Here is a 22135-nt window from a genome sequence, read left to right as displayed (position 1 = left end):
GTGTTATAGACCAGAAAAAAGCCTTAGAGTCCATCTAGTCTAGCCTCTTTATTTTACAGATTCAGCAAACATTTCTTGAATACCTGTTTTATGCCAGACCTTGGGGTGGTGTGTTGGCATATCATAACTCATTCAAACCTCAAAACAGCACTGATGTAGATATTTCTATTCTCTATTTTAGAGATGAGGCCAAATGATCTGCTCAGTAAGTGGAAAAGGAGGATTTAAACCCAGGTCTCTTGTGTACAAATGCTATGTTCTTTCTATTATTAAACATTGTATTCCTTCATTTAACAAATATATGAATGTGTAGTATGTGTAAGGGACGATGTTGGGCTCTTAAAGATGAAGTTTTTCTACCATTAAAGCTAAGAGTAAATAAGAACAGAGCTCACTGTTTACTTTTAGCTTCATGGAAGATGTATACTTAAGCTTCCCTTTGAAGGATGGGTAAGAGTTTGATAGAAGAACATAGGAAGCATTTCAGATGAAGTAATAGCATAAGTTAGGAAACAGGAAAATTCAAGACGTATTCATGAATATTTACTGTCACTCTTTGATTGCAGTGAAAAGTTCGTATAGGGGGCTAAGATTGGAAAGGAGCCTGATTGTGAAAGGTCTTACTGGCCAGGTTGAAGAGCTTGACCTTTGTTCTAGAGGTAGTGGTAAATGTTAATTTGTCTGTAGTGTGGTGAGTCATTGAAAGCAGTCTCATTAGCTTGATCCAACATTAAAGACAAAAGTGCCAATGAGAAAGACTACAATGTTTAACATTTATTTGTGAATTGCATTTTTTTAGTGCATCATGTGAAACGCATAGGGTACTTTGGCTAAGAACATTGTAATTATAGCTCATAAGTTTGCAGTATAGTGAAATGTTCATTTCTTTTGTGATGTTTTGGAGTCCACCCTAAAAAATAGGATTTAAGTTCTGACTATACCATTTATTAACAGTGTGACCTTAGATTCAGCCTCCTCATCTATAAAACTGGGAAAATCATTAATATGTGTGTACCTCCTTACTTTACAGAATTGGCCTAAGGATGAAATAGAGTCATTACCATGTGCTGGTAAATAATGGTATTGGTATCATTGTAATTGTTAATAATAGGAGCTGCATACTCTTCCTGCGGCATTTTGGTTTTATATTAGTTGAAAGTCTATGATTTTGCCTCCATTATAAAGCATGAGAAACTGTTAAGATAGTTATTCAATTTTCATGCATCCGTTAAATAAAATTTCTGCTTCTAAACATTATCAGAATCCCAAAGGGAAGCTACTGTTCCCTACCATTTGTGAATATAAGCATGACTTCTGAAAAACAACTCTCCACAATATAAAAATGAAAGTCTGGCTCTGCTTTATCTCTCCACATTCTGTTCTAGCTAGCTCTAAGGGCATTTGAATGATAACTGCTTTCTTTCTGAATACATAATGTTTCTACTTGAACTTATCTTGCTTGTAGGCATGACACAAGCAACATGAAGGCTGGGCACTTGCAGTAGACCTCCTTCTAGGTGTATGTGGATGGCCAGCTAGATCACTTTCACTTCACTGAGCTGTGAAATTGACACCAAATTGTGCTATTAGCTTGTTTCTGAAGGGTATGTTGTGCTGGATATTTTCTTCTTGCTTGCACGGTACATGAAAAAAGATGACAAGATAAAAATGTCCCATAAATGAACATGAGCAAGAAAATTTAGATGTAATTTGTCATGAATTAAAAACATTGAATAATGGATCAAAAGCCCCTGGAAGCAGAGGTGCTGAGAATTCAGAGCAGCCGTTTAGTACTCGAGGAAGAGAAAATACAGAGCTTTAGGTTTCTCTTTTGAAGCTTATTTGCCTTCTTTATACCCTGATAGCAAGAGAACAATTTCTGAAGTCAGTTAAATCATTCAAGAGCACTTGCCTATCAGTTCACTGATTTAGATATAGCAGGGTGTTTTCTTGAGTTTTTTCCTTCTATATAGTTGAATCATCCTTGGCCTACCTTCTGATTAGAAAATCAAGATACATTATTTCTCAGTAAATTATTTTCCTCATATTTGAAAGGAGACGAAGGGTAGCTGTAAATGTAGTGGTTGAAGGAGGTTTCTCTGAGTGGAATCCATGTTGTCTTTATGAAAGCATTCTGTGTGTTAAAGCAGTGGGTGCTCTCCATCTAGTCTTTGCCTTTTCCCTCTGTTCTTCTCCTAGAGATCTACTTATTTCATTCTGTCACTCCCCTCAGGCTTTTACTCAAACCCGCCCAACTCTGCCTGTCCTCCTTCCTTACTACTTTATTTTCCCCTTAGATCTTACCACTGGTCTAACTTATTGCCATGTTTATTGATTCTTGGCATATATATTTTTCACATTTTAGCATTTCTGAAATCGATATATCTAATAATCAGTGACATCTTAGATTCTGCAAAATAAATATGTATAATTTATTTTCCTTACTGTCTTTTTCTCACCTCTAAAATCTAAGCTCCATAAGGACAACGATTTCTCTTCATGTTGTGCGTTCTGTATCTTTAGTGCCTGTAACAGTGCTTACCACATAGTAAGTGTTCAGTACATATTTGTTGAATGAATCAAATGAACTGTCTGTGTTCAAGGAAGTTGGGGGACAGCTATTCTAAATTTATTTCTCTATCCTTATGTCCTCTCCCCACCTTCCACTCCTTTTACCTTTTGCCTGCTTGTTTTTTCTGTGTCAGAGGACATTCTCATTATGCCTGGACCCCATCCCACCCCACATGCCACTAAAGCAGTGAGGCTTACAGTAGCTATCTAATCCATGTTCTCTAAAACTCAAGCCTCAAACTCTTAAGAATTTTGCTGCTGGGCCAGATCTTACTTTATCTAGCTCTGTAGTCTGTAGTTCATGATAGCATCAAAACTCACACAGTGTAAGGGGAGTACTTTTCAAACTCCCTGTGGTTAAATATCAGTCTTAAATTTCTAATCCATCACAGATTAGCACTTTTGTAAAATACAAATAAAAACACACAGAAAAATGAAAAAAAAAGGGAAAAAAAAGAGCCAAATATGAAAACTCCAGGTTTTTTTTTTTGTTTTGTTTTGTTTTGAGACGGGGTCTCCCTCTGTCACCCAAGCTGGAGTGCAGTGGCACGATCATGGCTCACTGCAACCTCTGCCTCCTAGGCTCAAGCGATCCTCCTGCCTCCCAAGTAGTTGAGACTACAGGTGTATGACAGTGTGGCTGGCTAGTTTTGTTTTTTTTTTTTTTTTTTTTGTAGAGAGGGGGTTTTGCCAGGTTGCCCAGGCTGGTCTCAAACTCTTGGGCTCAAGCAATCCACTTGCTTTGACCTCCCAAAGTGTTGGGATTAGAGGTGTGAGCCACTGCACCTGGCCCAGTTTTTTTTTTTTTAATTGATTTTTAAAGGATTTTAAATATTTACTCTCATTTTCTGTACCTATCTTGTCACAGACCAGTAATAGTTTGCACATCAGCACCATTCTACATACTTTGAGAGACAGTGTATCAGGTCATGCCTGCCCAATTTGATATCAATTTAATTTTAACGTGTCATCTAAAATGAATCTGCTTATTATTACTTCCAGCCTCTTTCATATTATTGGTCACAGACATTAAGTAAAATTGAAACTTATTTAATCCAGTCAGCACCAGTAATTAGTTGGTTAATGGAAAAAAATCATTTAAAATAGAAATTATAACAAAGATATATACATATTCAAACATATTATTTCAATTAAACATAAAAAAACACTGACCCAATAACCTTAAGATATAGAACAAATGACTTTTCTTTAATTCAAGGCTTAGAGTTCTGTAAAATAATTCCTGCATAAACCACGTCCATTTACAATTTCATTTTCTTCAAAGAGGTGTAAAAATTGAGTGCATCACTTAAAAAGAAATCTAAGTGTACAACCTCTCTAGATTTTTATGGCTTTTTCTAATATTTTATAATTATTTTACCTATATCAAATTTGCCTCAGATTCATTGTCTTTTGAAAGTATTCACTGTAGTTTTTAGAGAAACAAGAGCTTTTTTCCTACACTTGTAGTTCATCAGTTTCTGTCAGATGGCATAATTACTGTAACAAGTAAATGTGATATAAACTTATTTGGGAGCAGTCATAACAGACTCTTGGTAAAGTGTACCACCCACTCCATTAGAAGGAGTAAAGGGCCGGGGAATGCTGGAGAGTAGACACTAGTCACAGGTAATTGGTGTGCTGTGGCGCCAGGCAGTGTATTCCACTGAGGGAACAAAAAGCAGAGGCTATCTGTGAGTTGTTATGAAGATCCCCCGAAATAGTTTCTGCTATGTCATTTTACTTACCAGTGCTTCTTTTCTTATCTTCAAAGTATCACTTTTAAGCTTCTTGTAGTACTCCTAGAATTCTGTTGAATGAGTCTTTTTTTGGCCATCTCTTTATGATTAGAAATGCTTCATTTATATCCTTACTTAGCATTTTTATTTACAAAAAAAGCCTGATATTTTTTAGTGTATAACCACAAAACACATCCTAATTCCTTATTTTATTTCCCTTTCTCTATACTTCCTCTAGTTTCATTATCACTTTGTTACATTGTCATAACCAAACTACTTCAAGTCCCATACCTAAAGCATGAGGGAGTAAGAAGCCTATTTTTGTAACTTTTTATTTTTATATAATTCCGAACTTACAAAAAAGTTGTAAAATTAGTATAAAGAACTGCTGTGTACCCTTTACCCAGATTCAATAATTATTTTCCCCATTTGTTTTACCATATTTTCTCTCTCTATATATATTTTTAATCTCGAACCATTTGAGGGTAAATTACATACAGTTGCCTTTTGCCCCGAAATACTTAAATTTGTATTTATTGAGAATAAGGGTATTCTCTTACATAATCATAGTCCAGTTATCAAATCCATAGCTCGTACTCAAATTTTATGTTAATATTAAATAAATTATCCCAGTAATGTTTGATCTGCTATTTTTCCTTGTCCAGGATCCAATCCAAGATTAGATTTTGCATTTAGTTTTCATGTCTGCTTAGAACCTCAGCCATTCTTTGTGTTCCTTGACCTTGACACTTTTTAAGAATACAGGCCATTTATTTTATAGAATATTCCTTAATTTGATTATCTAAGTTTCTTCATGATTAGATCCTCGTTTTCCATTTTGGGGGCAAAAATACTACAGAAGTGATACTTATTCTTCTCAGTACATCTTATCAAGAGACGCATGGTATTGGGGTGCTTCATACCTGGGGAAATGAACTTTGATTATGTGGTTCAGGTGGGGTCTGCCAGGTTTCTCTATCGTGAAGTTACTATTTTTTCCTTTTGTAATTTATTAGCTATTTGTGGGGAGATATTTTGAGACTAGACTTTGTGCATTTTCTGTTCCTTCCTTCTATATTGATGTTTTACCAGAAAGAGCTTTCCCTTTTCCACCATTTATTTATTCATTTGTATCAGTGTGATCTCATGAATTAATTTATTTCTTATTTTGCTAAATGGGTTAAAGGACTATTTCTATTGTTATTTAATTTGATTTGCTACTCAAATTGTCCCAGACTGGGAGTCCTTTTAAGCTAATTACTACATTCTTTTGACTTGTCTCCATTATTCTTTGAGCATTTATTTACTTTCTGGTGCAGCAAGATGTTCCGGCCTTATGGTTTGCCTTCCCTGCCCAGGTCCCACAAGCTGCCATTTCTTTAGTTAGCCCTGGTTCCCTTTAAGGGAGAATGGTTTAGAAATCAAGATCTCTGTGCTAGGTGTGCTCATTTCTAATGAGGTATCAATGTTTTGGGGTCCTCTCTGGAGACTAAGCTAGGGAAAAATACATATTTATACATGTATGCATGTATTTGTGTGTATATAGATGTATACAGATATATACATATGTATACCTATAGATACATGTTTATATATACATGTATGTATACACCATTTATATACATATATCTGTAGCTATTTCTGTATTATATTTTTAAAAAGTATTAAAGATTGTGAATCCTTATAGATACCCCCAATTCCAATTTAATACCACAGCAGAATTCTTTCTAGTCTTCTTCTTTCTGTATGTGTCATTCCCTTCTCCAACAGTGAGGAACATGACTTTCTGTTATTCTCTGTATATTATCTCAGTCCTCTAATATACAGAATATGGTTTCAGAAGTACTAATTCATACCACTGTAAAACAAACTCCCTAACAAATTCAGTATTTCCTAAGGATTGTTTTTGTCTTTGCCTGAGGGCACATAGTCAAAATACTGGGTTGAAAAGTTTCTTGGGTTAGTTCTTATTCTTTAATATGATTCTATTACTCATTTGAAATACAGTCAGCTTCATTCATTTCTGTCATCTAGTGGACAGAGGTCAGGGATGCTGCTAAACATCCTACAATGCACAGGACAGCTCCCACAACAAACAATTATTTATTCCCAAATGTCAGTAGTGACATTGTTGAGAAACCCTGGTCTAGAAGCAATGAGAGGTGATGAGGGAATGAGAGGTAAGTCTAAAGAAGATTAGATCTCCTTCAGGGCAGTTCCTTCAGGAAAGGCTGTTACAGATTCTTAGGCAAGTAGAGACCAACCCTTGGGGGCTCAAGGTCCTCATCTTCATCAGAATATGCCCATATGTCTCCATCCCTTTTTTCAAGTCCCATTCCTTTCTAATCAATGTTTCCTGTGAGAGCCTGGTAGAGTTCCTAGGGGAAAAAAACCCAAAAAACCTACATGAGAGCAATAACCTCTCTGTGTCTGTGTTCTCCATAGGCTTCATGCTCTCATGCTAGACTATGTTAAGCCTTTGGCATTTGGTAAAACTGCTTTGTTTAATCTTCCTAGTGGCTTTTATGATATTTAGCAGCACCTATCTCAGGTAAGCAAATGCTCATTCTGTCTGTAGTTGCTTGCTTCTCTATATATTTTAGGTTAGTTATCTACCCTGTGACTTCACTTCTCTGATGGATTTAAGAAAAGTCATTGATTTGTACTTCGTCCAGCTTTTTTTCTTCTTGTACGGTAGAGTGGTGCTCTTTCCAGTTTTATATTTCCAAGCTGAAATAAAAAGTCACTGGTCATATTTTAAGTTCTCAATAGCCACATGTGGCTATTGGCTACCATATTGGACAAAGAAGATTGTAGAATATGTCCATTATTGCAGAGTTCCGTTGAACAGAACTGTTAGAAGGGAAATTGAAGCAAAAGGAAAGAAAAAGAGTAAAAATTCTGCTTTCTTCATGATGGAATAACTAGTCCTTCCACTGTAAACAACTACAGCATTGGTCAGTATATATGAAAATACTGTTTTCAGACCTGAGCAAATCACGCAGAACTGTGATCCCTGACAGAAGGGAAATAGAGCATTGAACCTTACAGTTACTCTGTTTCTATCTAGAATACTTTGCAGGTCATGTCGTAAGGAGAGGAACCTCATAGAGCACAATGGTTTCATTGAGTTGAGGAAAAATAGATATTAGTTTGGGGAGTCTGAACCATCTGGAATTTGTGGAACAGAGACAGGAAGGGGCAACAAAGAGAAAGACCTCCAGAAATCTATATGTGAGTCCTCTTCACTGTTTGGGTGAATACTGTGCTATACTTGTGTGAGGTTAGTTTCCACAAAGCCAGGCAAAAAATAATTATTGAGGGAAAGAACAACTACCTGGGAGTTGAACAACTACCAGAACTACCACATGGCCAGACGGAAAGACGTTGTTGAACACCCAGGACATTTAATAGAGACCCTAAAAAGGCTGTATCTTAGAAGTAGAACTAAACAGCCCTGGTAAAGGCTATGCTCGACTCATCCTTAAAAAACTTAAAAACAAGTCTTAGAATAGGCTGATTTGCAAGTAAATGACACAGATGATGGAATTAACAGACAAGTACTTTAAAACAGATATTATAAACATTTTCAAAGATTTAGAAGAGAACATTTGATAGAATATAAAAGAACTGGAAGCTCTGTGAAAGAACCAAATGAAACTTCTGGATTGGAAAAATACAATTTCAGAAATGAAAAATGACTGGATGGGCTTAATAAGAGATTAGATACAGCTGAAGAAAAGATCAGATAACCTAAAGATGCATCAGTAGAAAACATCCAAACTGAAGCAAAGGAAAAAAGACCAAGGAAAATTAATAAAACCTCAGTGATCCATTGGATACTATTAGGTAGACTAGAATATATGTAATTGAACTCCCAGAAAGTGGGCATACAAATATTTGAAGAAATAATGATGAAGGAATTTCCTAATATGAAATTTACATACCCAAAGAGCTGTGAACCCCATTCGTGCAGTAAAAACATAAAGTAAGTCACAACTAGGCACAACATAATCAAACTACTGAAAATAAATGATAAAAGAGAGAATCTGAAGAACAGCCAGAGAAACTACATTACATAAAGAGGAACAAAGATAAGAATGAGTACTGACTTCTCATTAGAAGCAATACAAGCCAGAGAACGATGGGATGATATCTTGGTAATGTTAAAAGAAAAACTCTCCCCCCAGAATTCAGTATCTAGCAAAAATCTGCTTCAAAAATAGAGGTGAAGTCAACATTTTCAGCAAAGGCTGAGAAAAATTACTGCCAGCAGATTTGCACTAAAGAACTATTAAAGGAATTTTTTCAGGTGGAGGGAAAATGATAGCAGAAACTTGATTCTATACAAAGGAAAGAAGGGAGGCCAAAATTTAAATATGTAGATAAATATGTGATATCCCTCATTTTTTCATGTATTTTGAAGATTTTATTTAGAAGATGTTTGACTAGGTAACACAGCAGTGATAACAGTATATTGTGGGGCTTATAACATGTTTAAAAACAATACATTACAATAATAGCTCAAAGAATAAGAGGGAGAAATGAAAGTACATACCGTTGTAAGATTCTTACATTATACATAAAGCAGTTAATATTATTTAAAGGTAGACTGTACTAATTTAAAGATGTGTACTGTAAACCCTAGCAGTCTTTCTCAACTGGAGTTCCTCATTTCAACCATGAAACACAGAAAATGATTTGAGTAACTGCTATCTCAATTCTCCTAAGAATGGAATGTAACCAGTACTATTCTAGGATGCGTGGGAGAGGGGTTAGATCATAACATACAGTGGACACGTTAGGACATTATTGTTTAATTCTATCATAGAATCTCAGTTGAAGAGGGCTGTGGAGAGCAACCATTGAAAAAGAAAAAGGGAGAGAAAAGGGTGGGGAGAGAGCGAGAGAGAGAGAGAGAGAATGCACCAGCGAGCGAGAGCACATGAACAAGAACACAAAGTCAATAGAGGAGATAAAATTAGATCCTAAAAAATGCTCACTTGATCCAGAAGAAGGCAGGATAAAGAGGGGAAAAAGGAACAAAGGAGAAATGGAGTTCCAGGTTTTAGTCAGCCATTACTTTAATCAGGTAATTACTTTGGGAGAGGCCATTATAGGTTCTCAGGCAAGGAAAGATTAGCCTTTAGGGGTTTGAAGTCCTCAGCTTCATTAGAATTTGCTTGTATGTCTTTATCCTATTTTTCAGAGTTCCATTCCCTCTATCTCCTAATTAGTTTTCTGAAATCTTGAACCTGTGGCTTCAGAAAATAAGGACATCTTTCAGGACAATCATAGAGAAGCTTTCTGGTTCCTTTCTCTGAACGTACGCTGGAATTTAAAGTGTTGAGATAATAATTTTCTTTTCCTCAAGTTCTCCAGCATGCTTAGGAAGCAGTTGACCAAGCCCATATCCTTAAACTCTATTTCCACTAACATGTACTGTTGTACAATGGCATCAGCGTCTTGGTCACCCGAAGCTTTGCAGTTTATTGGCACTTGACTTCAGGTGACTACAGGTAATACTTGTATTATCTGTTTGTCACTGTATGCCACCTATTACCAGTGTCCTATTTATCACTATCAATAGGGTCACGAATGCCTTTAAAGACTTAAGTCTAGGCAGATCAAAGAACCACTTCCAGATTCCCATCCTTTTCATTCTTTACCTTGGAACTCTACTCCGAACACCAATAATAATATCAGTCATGCAAGCAAATTCACTATGCATGTTACAGGATAAGGAATTTAATACAGGATGGACATTATGCAAATGTGGGAATAACTAAAGAAATGAAAGTTCAAAAGAGGGTGTTGGAGGATCAATGCAAAAGTCACCAATCTCTCTTCCTGAAGCTGGTGCAAGTGGACAAACTGGAGCTGGCAGAAAAACCTGAGAAGCCAAGCATGTCTAGCTGCGGAACTAGGATTGTGAAGGTGGTGTGTGGAGGGGATCTGTGGGGAAGATGTTGCTTCTATGTAATCATTACGAGGCATTTGGTGATGGACCTGGGACTGCTGTTGGTCAGCAAGATCAGCAGTCACCTGGAGAAAGATGAAAAACTGGAACTTACCAGGCACCATCACATTAGTCAATGAACACTCTTAGAAAGCAGTAGCTGCTATTTCACTTCCACCTCCCAAGTTTCTTAAAAGTTCGTCTTTTGGCATATTCTAACCTGAACCCATACAAAGAAGAGGGTTCCAGGAATTGTAGTTCCAACTTAACGAAGTTAACAATAGAACAGTTACATGGTTTCAGTTTTTACATTTTAATCTATGATCCATTTGGAGTTTATCCTTGTGTATAGTAGGAGGTATGGATCTAATTTTTATCTTTTCCCAAAGACTATTCAGTTTTCCCCATCAACATTTATTAAAATCTTCTTCAGTGCTTTGAGATGCTACCATTACCATATTCTAAATTTCCTTATTTAGTTGTGTGTGTTCTGGACTTCATGTTCTATTCCAGTGTTCTTTTTGTCTGTTCAGACACTACTACCATGTTGTTCTATTCTAGAAACTTTATAAAATGTTTTCTTATCTGACAGGGCTAGTCTTCCTTTATAGTTTAAAAGCCTGCATTTAAACCCCATTCTTATCTGACTTTAGCTAGAACCTCACTTATAGCAGTGTTTTACCTTGAATATTAGGAATTATTAATGGAAAGGAGAAATCTGAGATTTAGAGGCCAGTTAGATTTGCCACTGATTACTATGGAGTTTTAGTGAAGGTGAAGGTAATTATCCTTTCCTAGATGGAGTTGAGGGAAGGCAACAGACCAGGCATCAAATGCTAGTACAAATATTACTTTCTTCTCTGGTCTCTTCATCTTGCCTATTTTAGAATAAAAAAACAAAACAATAAGGACATTATGAGAATAACAAAGAGCAGTAAAGTCTGGACTAAAAGAAAGTGATCTGAGGGCTGGTGGCAGCTTTGCCACTGACATTTCTTGTGACTCTGGGAGAGCTGTTTCATCTCTTTGGGCTTTCATTTCCCAACTGCCATATGAGAGGGCTAGATTAAACATCTCAGTCTTTCCTTTTCTAATATTATATGATTCAACCTCATAATTCTGCGTATCAAAAAGTCCCCTTCCTTGGCAATAACATAAAAGATCACAACTCAAGTTGGAGGTAATCATTAGCTGGTTGTCTATCAGTGAGTATATTTTAGGAGCTTATTGTGTATAAGCTCACATTCCCACTGGAACAATTTAGCATCACAATTCTAGTTTAGAAGTAAATTCTATTTGTGGGGCGTAGTGAAGGCCACTTACCTAGTATGCCTCTGAGGATTCAGGAATTTTATTCACACCCTTATTTCACTATATATAGATAAACACTTCAAGGGATCTCAGCTTCTCCCTAATTCTGTATAGTGTTTAAATTAGAAGATGAGGCCGGGCGTTAGTGGCTCATGCCTGTAATCCCAGCACTTTGGGAGCCGGAGGTGGGCGGATCACTTGAGGTCAGGAGTTCGAGACCAGCCTGGCTAACATGGTGAAACCCTATCTCTACTAAAAATACATAAATTAGCTGGGTGTGGTGGTGCACACCTATAATCCCAGCTACTCAGGAGGCTGAGGCAGGAGAATCACGTGAACCCAGGAGGCTGAGGTTGCAGTGAGCTGAGATCGTGCCACTGTACTGTAGCCTGGGTGACAGAGGGAGACTCCTTCTCAAAACAAACAAAAAAAATTAGAAGATGAGGCTAATGTAGAATTTTAGGTCCTGGTAAGTGGTGGCTCACGCCTGTAATCCTAGCACTTTGGGAGGCCCAGGCAGGCGGATTGCCTGAGCTCAGGAGTTCGAGACCAGCCTGGGCAACACAGTGAAACCCCATCTCTACTAAAATACAAAAAATTTGGCCAGGTGCGGTGGCTCATGCCTGTAATCCCAGCATTTTGGGAGGCCGAGGCCGGCGGATCACGAGGTCAGGAGATCGAGACCATCCTGGCTAACATGGTGAAACCTGTCTCTACTAAAAAAATCCAAAAAATTAGCCGGGCGTGGTGGCAGGCACCTATAGTCCCAGCTACTCGGGAGGCTGAGGCAGGAGAACAACGTGAACCCGGGAGGCGGAGATTGCAGTGAGCCAAGATTGTGCTGCTGCACTCTAGCCTGGGCGACAGCAAGACTCTGTCTCAAAAAAAAAAAAAAAAAACTAATTTGCTAGGTGTGGTGGTGGGTGCCTGTAGTCCCAGCTACTCAGGAGGCTGGAGAATCACTTGAACCCAGGAGGCAGAAGTTGCAGTGAGCTGAGATTGCACCACTGCACTCCAGCCTGGGCGACAGAATGAGACTCCATCTCCAAAAAACAAAAAAGGTCCTTTTTCTCTAATAATTTTAGTAAATTCTTCCTTTGTCATTTAACTCGTGATCTATTAGACTGTAGTATGCACATTAGTTATGGCTTATTGTGCTCTTGTAACAAATACAATACATGCCTTTGAGTGGTGTGATGTATTGCTGGTGAGTCTGTAATGTCTGAAGAATACTTGGAATACATATGTCTAACTGGGGAATCAACCTCTGGGTTATTTTTTATCATTTTATTTTATTTTTCATTATTTCACTAGTTGTATAATGGACAGATATTCACATATTAAACAATATGGCAACATTCTAGAAGAGTGTATAAATAATGCATTAATAAAAATGTGTACATTTTGTGAGGTATAGAGATATCTCCCTGTAATGAAGGGAAATGAAAATAATTAAAATATGAGCAAAATTACGTGAAGATATATGGTCAAATTTAAAAGCGGTAAATTATGAGATTATCCAGAATTCTAATATAACTCAACTGGGAGAACTTTAGACTACTCTTTCTACCAGTATACTTGATTTTTAAAAAAATTATCACTGAAAAAAATCCAGAATTTTAATGCTCAAATAATATTGAAGAATGAATAATTATAAAGCAACAAGGGAAAAGCAATTGAAAATTAAAAGGGAATTTTTTTTTTTTTTGAGACAGAGTTTCACTCTTGTTGCCTAGGTTGGAGTGCAATGGTGTGATCTCAGCTCACTGCAACCTCTGCCTCCCGGGTTCAAGCGATTCTCCTGCCTCAGCCTCCCGAGTAGCTGGGATTACAGGTGCCCGTCACCACGCCCAGCTAATTTTTTGTATTTTTAGTAGAGACGGGGTTTCACTATGTTGGCCAGGCTGGTCTTGAACTCCTGACCTCAGGCAATCCACCCACCTTAGCCTCCCAAAGTGCCGGGATTACAGGCGTGAACCAGCGTGCCCAGCCCTAAAATGGAAAAAATTTAAAATTACTTAGACAATGTGATGTCATCAAAGGAACCCTAAGTAAGAGAAAGAAAAACTATTCATAAACCTGCAAGAGACACTAATTATTTTATTTATTCATCCATCCATCTGTTCTGTCTTGAGCCATGTACAGGATTCTAGCTGGTGTACCACTCAACTGATTATTTAATTACATTGAGTTGTGGTTTTTTTCATTTATAGTTGGGTTCTGTTGGTTTTAAACAGACATTTGCAAAACAAATGTTAAGAGAAAGGGAGCATATTATGAGGATACATGTACCCCGGAATGGAAACTCCAGCAAGGACTAGCAGCTTTCTGTATGTGATGGACCACCTAGGGTCTCTCTGTCAAGATTGCTGCTGCTTGCTGAGGATTATTCCCTTAGGCCTTGATATGAGCTCCTATGCCTGAAAGGCTGCCCCATGAGGCCTCTTTTTTTTGCATTCTTTTGGCTTTAGATTCACTCTTAACAGCCACATTCTTTTAATATTTATTAAATTCCTGAAAGTAGATTAATCTGATTGGTTGGAGCTCTTTTCTTCATTACAGGTCACAAAATACATTATTGATCATTCAATTGATTGGCTTTCAGTCAGATGCCCACACCTGACTCAAACAGCTGTGCTGGAGTGGTTGAAATCCTGTGGTACTTCATGAGCAGCTATGGCTCTCAGCAGGGGTGGGATGAAGAAGTGGTTTTCCTTAAAAAAGACTGTGGGCTGGCATTTCCCCATCACTGTCTGAAAAAAGAAAGCTAATACCTGACTTCCATGGTTGTAGGGTAATCCTTCTAAAAATTATCCATAATTCCCAACTCTCTGCTGGATACTTTCTCAATTATGAACTACTGTGGCCCCTAGGTGTGTAAGTCTAGATTAAGTATTTAAGGCTTGTATCAAATCAGAAAGAAAATGTCCCTTAAATCTTCACACCATTGATTATTTGTTTCATATTAATAAACCATTGTCAGTTGTTTTCTTGCTGTTATCAAAGCTGGAATAAGTGTATGTTTAGATGGACAAATGACCTGATGTTTGACTTTGATTCTTTGGAACAACAACTGTCTTCCTTCCAGACATTTATTTTCATGGGCTTTCCTAATGGCCATGCCTGGTCTATCACAGCTGAGTTCCTGACAACTCTTGCATAGCTTCTCCTCACCAGCCATGTGTAAACTGCTAACATTCCACAACCCACATAGGACTTGTAAACCAAATAGAACAAAGAGCAGTTCCCTGCTGTGATCTACAGACATGAGCCACTCTTGTATTAGGTTTATCTTGTGACTGTAGGAGGAATTAGAAGAGTTATAGATGCAAATTATATATTTTGACCTCTTCAGGGATTTGGACTTAAAATTTAAAAATAGGACTCCAGGCTCAATCCCCTGCCTTGTGTTTAAAAACAAAAACAAAACAAAACAAAAAACAAACAAACCTTAGTCTCAGATGTTCTGATTTTCTCTTTGTGTTTCTGTGTATTAAAGAACTTATCCGTGTATTCAGTCCATGTATTAAAGCATTTATCCCATGTGTTAAAGCATTTGTTTACATATCTATCTCCTGCTGTAGACTGTTGGTTCTTCAAATGCAGAGACTATGTTTAATTTATCTATGTATTCCCACCTTCCAGCTTCTCTTTCTAGCACAGTACCTATACGTGCTAGATATGTAGTCAGTAGTTGTGGCATGAACAGATTGTTGAAAGAAAAGAAAAGATTGTTGAAAGATACTAACTTTAGAACATACCTAAATAAGTACTTGGGGATAACTTGGGCATCACCCAAGTTATATACTGGTATTTATTATAATTCATACCCATAAAACGCTCGATACATTTTTCATCAGTACAGGCTTCCCACATAGGTGCACACATCTCTCTTAAACATTTTGCCAAAACCTCACACACAGAATTGAGTAATGAGGTTAGACTTCCTATTAGGTCATTTCTCTTGGCTGAGGAGGATTAAAATCCTGGAATTGGAATGAATGAGAACTAATAGTTTACAATTATAGAAAATTTTTCTGCCCATACAGAAAAAATTTTGGTTCAACTCACACTTGACTTAATGTTCAGACCCTTCCCAGCTGCTACTATAGGATATACGTCTAAGGGAAAATATCCTATTTCTCTCGAACCTCCCCCAGTCTCTCTCTGTATTCTAAAACATCTGTGTAATTCAGGGAAGGCACCTGGATGAATCTGGCATGGCATGTAAAGGAAATGTGGAGGAACCTCTTTTGAAGAATCTCCTCTGATGTCCAGGAGAATAAAAGGGTTGTTTTCTTTTCTGGGCAATGAGAAGACAAAGACCCTTCCCCTCTATGTGAAGACTCAGTCTTATGTTGTAGTCACCTGTGAATGGATTGTAACAAGTCTCATCTGGATCTCTTGAATTTTAATAATCTGCAGAAAGCTTCAGCAGGATCAATAAGCTTTTTACAGCCAACAGATCTCTCTGTGGAATACTGCTCATCCTTGAGAAATTCTGCCTTGGTTTGGCTGGGAGGGGCCTTTCTGTGGCCAGTGATATTTGCTTGCATTCTTTGCTGTATCTCTCGTATAACATACTTCCACTTGGGCTGATGTGACAATTACAAGTAGAAAAGGAGACTGAATTTTTCTCTGTCAGATTTTGTTACCTTTCACTGTGGAAGTGATGCCGGTCAGAATCTGCTCTTGCAGGATGCAGACTACTGCCACAATGGCTTTTTCCATTCTTTCATTTCCAACTGGTATCTGTCAGCTGGGGACCAAACTGGATAGCAGGTTCCCACTATTCAAATATTCTGCTTGGAGACCAGACACATTGCATGTGTGCATTCTATTTATTACCACTTCATGAAGCAGTCATTAGAAATGGAATTTTGCCCTTTTTAGATTTTTTTTTTAATTTAAGCATCTCAAAATATTTTAAAGAACTGTAATTCTCAAAATCCTTTCATAGAGAAAGGAACACATCATTATTTCTGTCTGGTAGCAGGGGACATTTCTGGGCAGTTATGCTGTGTCTAACCCACAGAGCTCAGAATGAGGCTTGAGTTACTACTCTGAATGCTGGATGACTGTTCTTAACTCCTGATTTGTATGCTTGTAGAATTGAAAGGGGTGGTGGGGAATAAGCTTTTAAGACTAGCAGCTCTTAGGAAGCTGCTTGTTGTCTCCATATTACTAGTCTATAACATTGTTTTGAGGACCTCCCTTGACTTTATATAGCCTCAAATATATTGTTAAAATAGAAGGATAACAAAATAGTGAAATTAGTTGAATCTGGAGTACTTGAACAAGCTCGTTGCTTCCATATTTTATTTATCTACACTAGAATAGGTCTATAAGGTTGAACTGAATAGTTTTGGAGTCAGCTTTTTGCTGGCAACGGTTGATAGCAGTTCATTATGATAGCTGTTGAAAGTTAAGGATGTTCTTGATCCACTTGGTCCCCCTTTATTTTAGCTGGCTTCACTTAATTTTTTTGGTTTGTATTATTAAAGCCAAATGGAGAACTTATTTATTCTGTGTGTGATTTTTAAAGACAGTAGATATTCTACCCAGAACTACAAAATTAGCTTACTTTTTCCCTTGAAATTGACTTTATTTTCCTATTGGAGAGGGTGTAGTTTTTTTGTTTGTTTGTTTTTTGAGATGGAGTCTTGCTCTGTCGCCCAGGCTGGAGTGCAGTGGCACGGTCTCAGCTCACTGCAACCTCCACCTCCCAGGTTCGAGCGATTCTCCTGCCTCAGCCTCCTGAGTAGTTGGGACTACAGGCGTGTGCCACCACGCCCAGCTAATTTTCTGTATTTTTAGTAGAGATGGGGTTTCACTGTGTTGGCCAGGATGGTCTCGATCTCCTGACCTTGTGATCTGCCTGCCTGAGGCTCCCAAAATGGTGGGATTACAGGCATGAGCCACCATGCCTCGCCGGGGTGTAGTTTTTTAAACAATCTAGAAAATATTTATATTCCATTTATTGATTTAAAGAAAACATTTTTAAAGTTCCTACCAATAAAAGGATCTTCAGTGTCTTAGAGTGACCTTCCTGAGATCTTGAGTGAAGTCTAAACTGTGTGTGTGTGTTTTTTGTTTTTGTTTTTGTTTTTGATGGAGTCCTGTTCTGTTGCCCAGGCTGGAGTGCAGTGGCGCAATCTCGGCTCACTGCAACCTCTGCCCCCCGGGTTCTAGCGATTCTCCTGCCTCAGCCTCCTGGGTAGCTGGGATTACAGGTGCACACCACCACACCCAGCTAATTTTTGTATTTTTAGTAGAGACGGGTTTTCGCCATGTTGGCCAGGCTGGTCTTGAACTCCTGACCTCAGGTAATCCCCCTGCCTCGGTCTTCCAAAGTGCTGGGATTACAGGCGTGAGCTACCGCACCTGGCCAAACGTGTATTTTTAAAATTTATTTTTATTGTGGTAAAACATACATAACAAAATTTACTATTTTAACCATTTTAGCTACATAGTTCAGTGCCATTAAATATTTTAACATTGTTTTGCAACTACTACCACCATCCATCTCCAGAACAATTTCATTTTCCCAACTTGAATTTTGTGCCTATTAAACAGTCAACTCCTCATTCTCCTTTCCTCCTCAGCCTGTAGCAACCATCATTCTCCTTTCTGTCTCTGTGAATTTGTTTACTCTAGGTATCTCGTATTAGTGGAACCACACAGTATGCATCCTTTTGTGTCTGCCTTATTTCACTTTTAATGTCTTCAAGGTTTATTCATGTAGCATGCATCAGAATTTCCTTCTTTTTGAAGTCTGAATAATATTTTATTGTATGTATATACCACATTTTGTTTATCCATTAATCTATAATGGACATTTGGGTTGCTTTCACCTTTGGGCTATTGTGAATAATGCTGCTATAAACATGGACGTGCAAATATCTATTTGAGGTCCTGCTTTCAATTCTTTTGGGTATATACCCAGGAGTAGAATTGCTGAATCATACGGTAATTCTATAGGTAACTTTTTGAGGAACTGCCGTACTGTTTTTTACAATGGTTGTACCATTTTACATTCCCACTAGCAGTGCACAAGGGTTCCAATTTCTCTATATCCTTGCTAACACTTGTTTTCTTTTTTTTCAAATCTGTAATAACATCCTAATGAGTGTGAAGTGGTATCTCATTGTGGTTTTGATTTGCATTTTCCTAATGACTAGTGATATTAAATAGATACTTAATATGTGCTTATTAGCTATTTATGTATCCTGTTTGGAGAAATGTCTTCAAGTTCCAAGTCCATTTTTGAATTGGGTTGTAGGAGTTCTTTACATATTCTGGGTATAAATCCCTTTTTAGGTATATTTGCAAATATTTTGTTCCATTTTATGTGTTGTCTTTTTACTTCTTTGGTAGTGACCTTCGATACACAAAAGTTATTAATTTTGATAAAGTTCAGCTGATTGATTTTTAAGGTGTGTCACTCATGCTGTTGGTGTCATATTTAAGAAAGCACTGCAGAATCCAATGTCACGAAGCTTTTCCTCAATGTTTTATTCTAAGAGTTTTATAGTTTTAGCTCTTGAGTTTAGGTCTTTCATCCATTTTGAGTTGATTTTTATATATGGTGTAAGGTAAAGATTCACTTCATTCTTTGAGAGGCCAGGGTCAGAGGATCACTTGAGGCCAAGAGTTTGAGATCAGCCTGGGCAATATAGTGAGACCCCATCTCTAAAAAAATAAAAATAAAATAAAAATTAGCCGAGCATGGAGGTGTGCATCTGTAGTCCCAGCTACTTGAGAACCTCAGGTGGGAAGATCATTTGAGCCAGGAGTTTGAGGTTACAGTGAGCTATGATTGCTCTACTGCACTCCAGCCTGGGTGGACAAAGTGAGACCCTGTCACAAAACAAAACAAAAAATAAACAGATGACCTGAATAGTCCTATAGAATGGATAAACTGGACTTCATCAAAATAATAACTTCTGCTCTTTGAAAGATATAATTGAGAAATAAAAGTAAACAAATACCACAGTTTAAAACCTGACAAAAGAGTTGAGCAGATACTTGGTCAAATAATGGCACTGAGTGACAAAAACAACATTAAAAAATGCTCAACATCAGCCGGGTGCAGTGGTCACGTCCGTAATCCCAACACTTTGGGAGGCCAAGGCGGGTGGATCACTTGAGGTCAGGAGTTAAAAACCAGCCTGGCCAACATGGTGAAACCCTGTCTCTACCAAAAAATACACAAATTAGCCAAGTGTGGTAGCGCCCACCTGTAGTCCCAGCTACTCGGAAGGCGGAGGTGGGAGAATCACGTGAACCTGGGAGGCAGAAGTTGCAGTGAGCTGAGATTGCACCACTGCACTCCAGCCTGGAAAGACAGAGTGAGACTCTGTCTCATAAAAAGAGAAGAGAAAAGAAGAGAAGAGAACAGAAAAAGCTCAACATCAATAGTATTTAGGGAAATGCAAATTTAAACTACAGTGAGCAAGCCTACATGCCCATTAGAATGGCTAAAATTAAAAACACTGACCACACTGAGTTTTGACAAGGATATGGAAGAACTAGAACTCCCATACACTGCTGCTGAGAATGCAAAGTTGTACCACCACTTTGGAAAACAGTTTGGCAGTTTCCTACAAAGTTAAACACATACCTACCATATGACCGAACCATTTCACTCCTACAAATTTACACTAGTGAAAAGAAAGCATACGTCTACACAAAGATTTGTACATGAACATTCATAGCAGCTTTATCTATAATAGCCAAAAACTGGAAACAATCCAAATATCCACTAGCAGGTGAATGGATAAACAAAGTGTGGTAGTATATCCAAACAACAGAATACTTCTCACTAATAAAAAGGAACAAACTACTGATACATGTAACAACATGGTTGAATCTCAAAATAATTATGTTGAGTGAAAGAAGCCCAACAAAGACAGAGTATCTACAAAATGATTTCACTTATATGAAGCTCTACAAAATGCAAACTAATCTTTAGGCACAGAAAGCAAATCAGTGGTTGCCTGGTAATAGGGGTAAGGAGGTAGGACAAAAAGTAGGGAATGCAAAGGGGCATGAGAAAAGTTTTGGTTGGTGGATGGGATATGTTCACTATGTTGCCTGTCGTGGTGATTTTACAAGTGTACACATATGTCAGAGCTTACAAGTTGTACACTTCAATATATGTTATTTATTTTTTGTCAATTACCTCAGTAAATAAATTGCATGCTATTTTCAATTATCTGTGCAATTCTACCCTTCTTTAGGTCATTATTATTTCTTTTTGTAATTGTGTTGCTGTTTGTCCGTGGCAGAAAAGTTGATCTCAATTTGAAGAGTTGGAGACATTTCCTTTGGTGGAAGCAGGAATGGGTAACTTGGGAAAATGGAATGAAAATTTGAAGCACCATTGTTTTTCTTTTCTTCTTCTTTCTTCTTCTTCTTCTTCCTCTTTTTTTTTTTTTTAACAGAATCTCTCACTCTGTTGCCCAGGCTGGAGTACAGTGGCATGATCTCGGCTCACTGCAACCTCCGCCTTTCGGGTTCAAGCAATTCTTCTGCCTCAGCCTCCCGAGTAGCTGGGACTACATGCATGCACCATCACGCCTGGCCAATTTTTGTATTTTTAGTAGAGATGGGGTTTCACTATGTTGGCCAGGCTGGTCTCAAACTCCTGACCTCGGCCTCCCAAAGTGCTGGGATTACAGGTGAGCCACTGCGCCCAGCCAGCACCATTGTTTTTCTGTGAGATGTGGCAGTAGTCTGTAAGGTTTATTATTTGATTGTTAATGGATAGCCTGTTTAAGGAGCATGGGATCTGGAGGCATAAAAAATTGTGCTTTGCCATTTACCGGTTCTTACTAACATTGGGAAAGCTGCCGAATTTCTAAGTGATAGTTATGTATCTCAGGGTTGAGGACAATCATTATGAACATATTCTGGTCAAGAATCAGTTGTTTTAAGTGAATAAACCTTCTTAAACTAGTTTAAGCAAAAAAGGGAATGTAGTCACACTATATAGAGGTTTCTAATGAATGCTGGGGCAAGAAGTTCAGCTGGGGCCTCAGGAGGAACTGTAGAATGAAGGGGAGATCACTTTCTTATATTTGCTTCTCATCAGTCATCTCCCTGCCCCCATGACCCCCTCCACCAGCCCATTTAGCTCAGAAACTTCTGTTTCTCTGTGCACATGGACCAAATACATATCCATTCTGGACCTAGCCCTATATCAGTTTCTAACTCCCAGAATTGATTGCCAGCTCCTAGTTTTTAGCAGAAACTTTCTAGAGTTCCTGAGACATGATAAATTCTTGAGAGGTTATTTGACTGGCTTACTTGGGTTCTGGGGTCCATCAAGGTATTAAGAGCCACGAAGGGAAGGGTGGTCATATAACCTACTCACTAGGGGTTTGAGAACAGAGCGGCCCTTGAGAAGGGCTGTATAAGACAGGCACATTGCATACTACATGTGCTATGGAACCTTGGTATTCTGTGGACCAGCAACATCAGCATCACCTGGGAGTTGGTGAGGGATGCAGAATCTCAGATCCTGCCCCAGACCTACTGCATTTTAACATGA

General features: G+C 38.0%; 1 protein-coding gene and 1 non-coding gene across 5 annotated transcripts in view; both read left to right on the top strand.

Annotated features, from left to right (window-relative positions):
• The window catches only part of TTC28 (tetratricopeptide repeat domain 28), a 704109-nt gene that overhangs the window by 429832 nt on the left and 252142 nt on the right, over positions 1 to 22135 (top strand). The gene's annotated exons all lie outside the window — the stretch shown is intronic.
• Positions 13568 to 13635, top strand: LOC112438189 (small nucleolar RNA SNORD42). Its single transcript, XR_003026666.1, has one exon. It is a non-coding gene; the product is annotated as a small nucleolar RNA SNORD42 (small nucleolar RNA).

The sequence above is a fragment of the Pan paniscus genome, chromosome 23 (genome assembly GCF_029289425.2).
Source record: "Pan paniscus chromosome 23, NHGRI_mPanPan1-v2.0_pri, whole genome shotgun sequence".
Classification (NCBI taxonomy): Eukaryota; Metazoa; Chordata; class Mammalia; order Primates; family Hominidae; genus Pan; species Pan paniscus.
Note: the sequence above shows the minus strand (reverse complement) of the source record. Positions and strands in the feature narration are given on the sequence as shown.